This window comes from Miniopterus schreibersii, assembly GCF_964146895.1.
Source record: "Miniopterus schreibersii genome assembly, chromosome: X".
Lineage (NCBI taxonomy): Eukaryota > Metazoa > Chordata > Mammalia > Chiroptera > Miniopteridae > Miniopterus > Miniopterus schreibersii.
Window position 1 is genome coordinate 60,245,876 of NC_138104.1, and position 10,804 is coordinate 60,256,679.

Below are 10,804 nucleotides of genomic sequence, written 5' to 3' on the forward strand. Positions count from 1 at the left end.
CCAAATATATGCTGTCTACAAGAGACCCACTTCAAAACAAAAGACTGACACAGGATGAGAGTAAAGGGATAGAAAATAATTTTCCATGCAAATGGAAATGAAAAAAACACACACAAAAAAAACTAGACTTCAAAATGAAGACCATAAAGAGAGACATGAAAGGTCACTACATAATACTAAGGGGATCAATTCAACAAGAGGATATAACCCTGATTATCATATATGCACCCAATATAGAAGCACCTAAATTTATTTTAAAAACTTCTTGAGGACTTTAAGGGAGAGATCAACAGCAAGACAGTAATACTAGGGGACATTAACACCCCATTGATTTCACTGGATAAGTCTTCCAGTCAAAAAATTAACAAGGAAACAGTGACCTGAAGTGACTCACTAGATCAGATGGATTTAATTGACATTTACAGAACATTCCACCCCAAAGCTTCACAATATACATACTTCTCAAGTGCACATCAGTAGGTGAGTGGATAAAAAAACTGTGGTACAATTACACCATGGAATACTATGCAGCTGTAAAAAAAAATATATTTTATCCTATGGGACATTATGGAGGGAACTGGAGAGTATTATGCTTAGCGAAATAAACCAGTCAGAGAAAGACAAGTACCACATGATCTCACTCATAAGTGGAATGTAATAAACAAAATAAACTGATGAGCAAAATAGATCCAGAGATATAGGTGCGTGGAACAGACAGAGAGATCTCAGAGGGAAGGTGGGGGTGGGGGAATGGGTGTGGAGAAGTTAATCAAAGAACTTATATTTCTATAAGCATAACCCATGGACACAGACATTGTTATGGGGAAGGCCTGGAAATGGGGTGGATGTGAGGTGGAAAGGATCAATGGGGGACATCTCTAATACTTTCAACAATAAAGAGAAATTTAAAAACAAACCAACAAAAAAACAGATAAAACAAAAATTATTACTAAAGATATAGAAGGATACTGTATAATAACAAAAGAGTTAATCCATCAAGAAGATATAACCATTAGAAATATATCTGCACCTAAAAATGAAGCTTCAAAATAGATGAACCAAAAACTGACAGAATTGAAAAAATAGAAAATTCAACAATACTAGTTGGAAACTTTAATACTCCACTTTCAATTATATATAGAACAGCTAGATAGGAGATTAACAAGAAAATAGAAGACTTGAAAAATACTATATACCAACTCATACAACTTATAGAATATCCCATACAGCAATAGCAGAATATGCATTTATCTAAAATGCACATGGAACATTCTCCAGGATAAACTATAATGTTATGATATAAAGTCTCAATAAATTTAAAATAAGGAAATCATAATAGTATGTTCTACAACCACAAGAGAATAAAATTTGTCATTAATAAAAAAATGAACTTTGGTAAATTCACAAATATGTGCAAATTAAATAACACATATCTAAATCACCAATGAATCAAAGAATAAATCATAAGAGAAAAAATCTAGGTGCATAAAAACAAAATCATAAAATTTATAAGAAGTTCTGTCTGGAGTCTTATAAGGGCAGTAATCCATTTATGAGAGCTTCATCTTCATGACTTAATCATCCACAAAAAGCCCCATGTTTTATAATACCATAACATTGAGGGTATTTCAGCATATGCATTTTATTTATTTTTTATTTTATTTTATTTTATTTTATTTATTTGGGTGACATTGGTTAAATTACATAGGTTTCAGGTATACAATTCTATAATACTTCATGTGTATATTGTACTCTGTGTTCACCACCCCAAATCAAGTCTCCTTTCATCACCATTTATCTCCCATTTACACTCTTCTACCACTCCCCACCCACCTTTCCCTTTGGAAATCACCTTGCTGTTGTCTATGACTTATTTTTTCTTTCCTTAATCTCTTCACCTTCACCTTCCCCCTTCCTCTCTGACAGCTGTCAGTTTGTTCTCTGTATTTATGAGTCTGTTTCTGTTTTGCTTGTTAGTTCAGTTTATTCATTGGATTCCACGTATAAGTAAAATCATTCAGTGCTTGTCTTTCTCTGACTGGTTTATTTCACTTAGCGTAATATTCTCCAGGTCCATCCATGCTGTCACAAAATATAAGATTACCTTAATTTTTATGGCTGAGTAGCATTCCATTGTGTAAATGTAACACAGCTTTTTTTATACACTCATCTACTGATGAGCAGTTGCGTTGTTTGAAATATTGGCTATTGTAAATAATGCTGCTATGAACATAGGGGTGTATATATTCTTTGAGCTAATGTTTTGGGCTCCTTTAGATATATTCCTAGAAGTGGGATCACTGGATCAAAAGGTAGTTCCATTTTTAATTTTTTGAGGACACTCCATAATGCACCCATCTGCATTCCCACCAACAGTGCATGAGGGTTCCCTTTTCTCCACATCCTTGTCAACACTTGTTTGTTGATTTATTGATGATAACCATTCTGACAGAGGAGACATGATATCTCATTGTGACTTTAATTTGCATTTTTATGATCATTAGTGACCATGAACATCTTTTCATATGTCTATTGGTCATCTGTATGTCCTCTTCAGAGAAGTGTCTATTCAGGTCCTTTGGCCATTTCTTAATTCGATAGTTTGATTTTTCAGTGTTTAGCTTTATAAATTACTTATAATTTTTAAATATTAAGTCCATATCAGATGTATCAGCAAATATGTTCTCCCATTCATTGGATTGTCTTTTCATTTGTTGATAGTTTCCTTTGCTGTGCAAAAAATTTTCAATTTGACATAGTGCCATCTGTTTATTTTTTCTTTTGTTTTCCTTGGACGAGACAATATAACAGAAAAAACATTGCTATGAGAAATGTCTGAGATTTTAGTGCTTATGGTTTCGTCTAGGGTTTTTATAGTTTCCAGTCTAAGATTTAAATTTTTAATTCATTTGGAGTTTATTCTTGTGTATGGTGTAAAAATGTGGTCTAGTGTCATTTTTTGCATGTATCTGTCAAATTTTTCCATCATTTATTGAATAGACTATTTTACCCCATTGTATGTTTTTGATTCCTGTGTCAAATATTGACTACACTGCCTGGGTGTACTTCTGGGCTCTGTATTCTGTTCCATTAATCTATATGTCTGTTTTTTGTCAGTACAATGTTGTTTTGATTACTATAATCTTGTACTGTAGTTTGATATCAGGTAGTGTGATTCCTCCAACTCTGTTCTTCTTTGTCAAGATTATTCAGGGTCTTTTATCACTTCATGTAAATAATTGGAATACTTGTTCCAGTTCTGAGAAATATGGCATTGGTATCTTGATAAGAATTGAGTTGAATTTATAGATTGCTTTGAGTGTATGGACATTTTAATGATGTTAATTCTTTCTATCCATGAACATGGTATATGCTTCCTTTTAATTGTATCTTCTTCAAGCTCTTTCTTCAATGTCTTATAAATTTCCCAGTACAGATCTTCTACATCCTTGGTTAACTTTTTTCCTAGTTATGGTTTTAATACAATTACATATGAAATAGCTTATTTAGTTTCCTTTTCTGATAGTTCATTATTGGTGTGTAAAAAAGCAATTGATTGCCATAGTCAGTGTGGCTCAGTTGGTTGGGTGTCGTCCCATGCACCAAAAGGTTGCCAGTTCGATTCTTGGTCACAGCACATGCCTGGGGTGCAGGCTTCATCCTTGGCGCAGGGTGTGCAGTAGACAGACAGTCAATGTTTTGCACTCAAATCAGTTTCTCTATCTCCCTCTCCTTTCCCCTCTCTCTAAAAATCAATTTAAAAATCTTAAAAATGATAAATAAATACATTTTTAAATGCAATTGATTTCTGAATGTTTATTTTGTATCCCACTACTTTATTGAATTAAATTTATCAGTTCTAGTAGTTTTTTTAGTTGGGCCTTTAGGGTATTCTATATAAAGTGTCATATAATGTGCCTAGAACTTCCAGTACTATGTTGAATAAGATTGATGAAAGCAGGCATGCCTGTTTTGTTCTCAATCTTAAGGGAAACGCTTTTAGTTTTTGCAAGTTGACTATGATGTTGCCTGTGGGTTTCTAATATATGGCCTTTAATGTATTGAGATAGGTTCCCTCCTTTTCCACTTTGCTGAGCTTTTTTATCATCAATGGACACTATTTTACCAAGTGCTTTTTTGCATCTATTTGATATGATCATGCGATTTTTATCTTTCATTTTATTTATATGATGTACCATGTTTATTAATTTGTGAATATTGTACCAACTTTGCATCCCCCAAATCAATTCCAGTTAATTATGGTGTATGAGCTATTTATTGTATTGCTGAATCCAGTTTGCTAATATTTTATTGAGGATTTTAGCATCTATGTTCATCAGAGATACTGGCTTATAATTTTCTTTCTCTATAGAGTCTTTATCTGGTTTTGGCATAAAGATAAGCTTGTAACATAAAATGAGCTTGGGAGCCTTTTCTCCTCTTGAATTTTTTAGTATAGTTTGAGAAGAATATGCGTTAGTTCTTTGAATGTTTGTTAAAATTCAACTGTGAAGCCAGCTGGTCCAAGACTTTTGTTTGTTGGGAGTATCATTATTATTATTATTATTATTATTATTACTGCTTCAATTTCATTAGTTGTAATCTGTCTATTCAGATTTTCTGATTCTTCCTGAATCAGTTTTGGAAGATTGTATGTTTCTCGGAATTTATGAATTTCATCCAGATTATCCAATTTGCTGGCATATAGTTGTTCATAATATTTTATTACAATCCATTGTATTTCTTTGTAGTCAGTTGTTACTTCTCATTTTTCATTTCTGATTTTATTTATTTGAGTCCTCTATCATTTTTTCTTAATGAATCTAGTTAAAGGTTTGTCAATCTTGTTTATCTTTTCAAAGAACCAGCTCTTGGTTTCATTGATTTTTTTGTATTGTATTTTAGACTCTATTTTGTTTATTTCTGCTCTGATCTTTATTATTTCCTTTCTTCTACTAATTTTGGGCTTGGTTTCTTGTTCTTTTTCTAGTTCCTGTAAGTGTAAAGTTAGATTGTTTACTTGAGATTTTTCTGGTTTCATGAGAGAGGCCTGTAACAGTATGAATTTCCCTCTTAGGACTGATTTTACTGGGTTTTAGAGATTTTGGTTTGTTATGTTCTCATTTTCATTTCTTTCAATGTAGTTTTTAATTTTTGTCCTTGATCTCATTCTTAACTCGTTCGTTGTTAAGTAACATGTTATTTAGCTTCCATGTCTTTGTATGCTTTTCAGTGCTGTTCATGTGATTGATTTCCAATTTCATACCATTATGATGAGAGAAGATGCTTGATATGATTTCAATCTTCTTTAATCTATCGAGACTTGTTTTATGTCCTAACATGTGGCCTGTCCTAGAAAATGTTTCATGTGCACTTGAAAAGAATGTATATTATGCTTCTTTGGAGTGAAATGCTCTGAAGATATTAATTACATCCAGTGTGTCATTTAAGGCCACTGTTTCCTTGTTGATCTTTTTCTGTCTGGAAGATCTATCCATTCATGTCAATGGGATATTAAAATCATCTACTATGACTGCATTACTGTAAATCTCTTCCTTTATGTCCATCAAAATGGCTGTAAGCTCAGCCAGCATGGCTCAGTGGTTGAGCAGTCAGGGCACATGCCCGGGTAGTGGATTTGATCCCCAGTGGGGGCCATGTAGGAGGCAGCCAATCAATGACTATCTCATCATTGATGTTTCTATCTCTCTCTCTCTACTTCTCTCTTCCTTTCTCTGAAAAAAATAAAGACATATATTTTTAAAAAAAGATTTTCTGTAAATATGTAGGTGTTCTTATGTTGGGTGCATAAATGTTCACAATTGCTATAGCCTCTGGTTGGATTGATCCCTTTAGCATTATGTAATGTCCTTATTTGCCTCTTGTTGTGACCTTGTTTTGATGTCTATTATGTCTCATATCAGTACTGCTACCTCAGCTTCTTTTTCTGTTCCTTTTGCATAAAATATATTTTTCTGCCCTGCCTCCTTCACAAACACAGAACAAGGCCTTCACCAGTGGAGCACTCAGACTTCATGTGCCAAGCACCTGACTTACCCTGCCTCCTTCCTGAGCAGTACATCCAGCCCACCTCACTGCTTGGAGGAACAGCACACTTGGCCTGCCCTGATGCCCTGACATGAGGCCAACTCAGAAGCCCAAACCAGTGCCTTTAGATGACTGGTATCACTGCCTGGATGTGGTGTACAGGCCCTGCTACCATGACCCAGCACCCTAAGAAACACAGACCTGCCATTGCAACCAGGCACCCTTAGAAGACCAGACCCCATTTTGACCTGACATCCCCAGACACAAACCTTCCAAAACAACCCTGAACATCTAACCCAGTTCCACCAAAATATCAGACTGATTGCTGTGATCCAGCACAACCTGTCACCCCCAGACACAGAGACGTGCCCTCACAACCCAGCCCACCTCAACTGTGACCCGCTCTAGTGGACTTCTAAATGGGAATACAAAATAAATAAATAAATAAATAAATAAATAAATAAATAAATAAATAAATGGAGGAATCTACAAGAATGGATTTAAACAATTTGTCATATAAAGAATTCAAAAAATGGTTACCAGGGTTATCAAACAGCTTAGTGATAACTGCAATCAACTTAAGGAGAACTATAAGGAACTTAATGTGAACTACACAAGTATGAAACAGGAGGTAGAAACCATGAATAAGAATCAATTGGAAATGAAGAATGACATAACTGAAATAAAGAAGACTGTGGAAGGATCAACAGTAGACTAGAAGAAGCTGAGGACCAAACTGGTGAATTAAAAGACAAGGTAGAAAAAAAACACCCATCAGAGCAGCAATTGGATAAAAATTTAAAAGGCAGGATGAGAGTTTAAGGGAGCTTTGTGAAAACATTAAACTAATGACATCAGCATAATAGGGACGCCAGAAGGAGAAGAATGGGAGCAAGGAATAGAGAACTTTTTTGAGGAAATAATGACAGAAAACTCCCCTGACCTGGTGAAGATAAAAGACGCACAAGTCCAGGAAGCACAAACACAAGATGAACCCAAAAAGACCCACACCAAGACACGTCATAATTAAAACAGCAAATGTTAAAGACAAAGAAAGAATCATAAATGTTGCAAGAGACAAACAGAAACATACCTACAAGGGGTGTTCCCATTAGACTGTCAGCTGATTTCTCAATAGAAACACTTCAAGCCAGAAGGGAGTGGCATGAAGAATACAAAGTAATGGAAAGCAAGGGACTGAATCCAAGACTACTCTATCCAGAAAGGCTATAATTCAAAATTAAAGGTGAAATAAAGAGCTTTGCAGACAAAAAAAAAAAAAAAAATTAAAGGAGGTTATTGCCACCAAGCCAGCATTGCAGCAAATGATAAAGGGGCTGTGTTGTAAGATGAAGAAATAAAGACAGAGAGGAACACAAGCATAAAAAATTAAAATGGCAAAAAAATAAGTACCTGTGAATAATGACCTTAAATGTAAATAGTTTAAATGCTCCAATGAAAACACATAGGGTAGCTAAATGGATAAGAAAACATGGCCCATATATATGCAGTCTACAAGAGACCCACCTCAGAACAAAAGATTCACACAGGGAAAAGCTAAAAGGATGGAAAAAAATTTCCAAGCATATGGAAATGAAAAAAAAAAAAAAAAAAAGCTGTGGTAGTAATCCTCATATCTGACAAAATGTACTTCAAATTGAAGGCCGTGACAAGAGGCAATGAAAGCCACTTCATAATACGAAAGAAATTGATACAACAAGAGGATGAAACCCTGCTAAACATATGTGCACCCAATATAGGAGCACCCAAATATATTTTTTAAAAACTTCTGGAGGACTTAAAGGGAGAGATCAACAGCAATACAATCATAGTAGGGGACTTTAACACCCCACTGATATCTCTGGATAGAACTTCCAGACAAAAAAATCAACAAGGAAACAGTGATCCAAAATGGCACACTAGATAAAATGGATTTAATTGCCTTTACAGAACATTTCACCCCAAAGCTGCAGAGTACACATTCGTCTCAAGTGCACATGGGGCATTCTCAAAGATAGATCACATGTTAGGACACAACTAAGCCTCTACAAATTCAAGAAGATTAAAATCCTATCAAGCATGTTCTCATATCACAATGGCATGAAATTAGAGATCAACTAAAATAAAAACACCCTAAAACATTCAAACACATGGAGACTAAATAGCATTTTATTAAACAATGAATTAGTTACAAATGAGATCAAAAAAGAAATTTTAAAAACTTCCTGGAAACAAATGAAAATGAACCCACAAAAACCTAAAATCTATGGGACACAATGAAAGCAGCCTTGAGAGGGAAGTTCATAGCATTACAGGGCTATCTCAAGAAACAAGAAAAAATTCTAATAAAATATCTAACCCTACAACTTAAAGTCTTACAAAGAGAACAACAAGAAAAGCCCAGAGTAAGTAGAACAAAGGAAATAATAAAGATCAGAGAGAAAATAAATGAAATAAAGACAAAAAAAAAAAATACAAAAGATCAATGAAATCAAGAGCTGGCTCTTTGAAAAGATAAACAGGATTGATGAACATTTAGTCAGACTCATCAAGAAAAAATGAGATGAGGTTTAAAGATGGTGGCACTCTAAGAGGAGGCCTAGTGCCCTTGTTTCCAGCCACTGACAGGATTTACAGTTAAATACTGCATAGCCAACTTGTAAAAACAAGAGAAATATTGCTGATTGGACATATTTCAACTAAGGAGCACTGAAGAAACATTGTAGATACTGGTAAGAGAAGGGGAAATGAAAAAAGGGGAGTCCCCCTGCAGCCCGTGCTGGGCTGCAAGGCCCAAGAGTTAGAAGCTGCAAAGCTCCTCCACTTGGGAGTGTGGACTGGGATCAAAAAGCAGGGATCTCAAAGCCTGAGTCACGGAGAAGGGAAAGAGAGCCTGTGCACATCAGGCAGAGGGAGCCAGGGGAAGAGTCTGCCTGTGCGAAAGGCTCTGCGCCTTCCCACTGGAAGAACAGGCCTAAAGGTGGCAGCCCGGGCAGGACAGATTCACTCTGGTTCTGACTGAAAGGTTGGGCCACAGTGTGCAACTTCAGAATAGAAAGGGGCCTGTGGGCTACACCCAGCAGTGACCCTCTAAAGGGACCCTCTGCCTTCCTGTAAGGCATAGTAGAGACAGCCCCAGAAAGCATTTGAACTGTGTGGCTCAAGGAAAGGAGAGAGAACCCACCAGCCACCAGAGAGAGATCAGAGTTCCTGGTGGGGAAGACTAGGGATTTTTTTACCTGCTCTGAAGAGAGCTGGGATACCAACCAGAGCTGGACATTGCAGCCCCAGTTTTACTGAGATCAGCTGTGCAGGAGACCTGCCTGGGACTGACTTTGTAACCACTCCTGTTTGGATCCATGGCACAAGGGAACCAGATCCTTACAAAGCAGGCTTTCTGCCTGTTTGTTACTTTATATGTCTTTGGTTACTGGATGGCACCCCACGACATCCACCTTCTTGACTTACACTGAGGAATGAGACCAGCAAAAGCTGTGATTTGTGCCTGCATTGAGGAGAGTTTGAACTGAGTGCCCTGTGAGATCAATCAGAACTTGGAAAGGAGGGGTGGATCTTGCCTACCTTTCCTGCAGGCTAGGAGCACCACCCTCAAATGGCTGGTTCAGCTCACTGAAGCCCCAGATATCCCCTGCTGGGCACAGTTCAGTGGGAGAAGGGAGAACATTATGAGAGTAAGACTTTCAAGGACTGTTGTTTGGGAACCTGAGGAAATGCTTAAAACACCTTCTGTGGCCAGGCCCAGCATGGCTCAGTGGTTGAGCATCAACCTAGGAACCAAGTGATTGCGGTTCGATTCCAGGTCAAGGCACATGCCCAGGTTGTGGGCTTGACTCCCAGTTGGGGGTGTGCAGGAGGCAGCTGATCAATGATGGCTCTCTCATCATTGATGTTTCAACTCTCTCCCTCTCCCTTCCTCTCTCTGAAATCAATAAAGATCTATTTTTTAAAAAACTTTCTGTGGGCTGGGCAGGCAAGGTGCTCATCAGAGCCTCTTGTGATCAATCCCACTGAACCCTGGCCAGCTGAAACTGCCCATAAAGAAAAGGCAACAGACTGAATTAATTGTGATCCTGCAATAGGCCATTTTATGGGGTACTAGAGTTGGAAGATATGGTAGAAATTGAGGAGTTGGCTTTCAAGCAGACATTAACTTCCCCGTGGTGCATGCCTGATGGTGAAATTTCTAAGGGGCACAATAGCCTGAGCTACACTAGCTGGCCTGCACCCTAAAGACTCTTTGGAAGACCCTGGAGTAACACCAGGCAACCACAAGGGGGAGGTGAAATAGCTGACAGGTGGTGGTGGTTCACAGAGAGAGACTCAGACCAACAAGATACATATGGACACCCAGAGCCAAACATAGACAGCTTCTGACATTGGCTGACACAAAAGTACCTCCCAGGAGACCTGATATCAGTGTACAAAACAGCGAGCCTCAAAAAACATAAGCTTGCAAAGATGAACCTCACCTGGTTGGCTTTTTTTCTTATTTTTTTTTTTTTTAAAAAAATAAAAATTATTTACTTTTTAAAAATTTTTTAACTTTTTAAAAATTTTTTAATTATTTAACTTATTTTTTATTTGTTTTGTCTTGTTATGCTTGTTTTTGTGTTTTTTTTTCCTATTATCAAGATTTTTGTGATGTTCTCTGCTTTATTGCTTTGATATTATTTTTGCATTCATTAAGTTTATTGCTTTTCTCTACTGTTTCTTCCATATCTCTTATTGACCACCT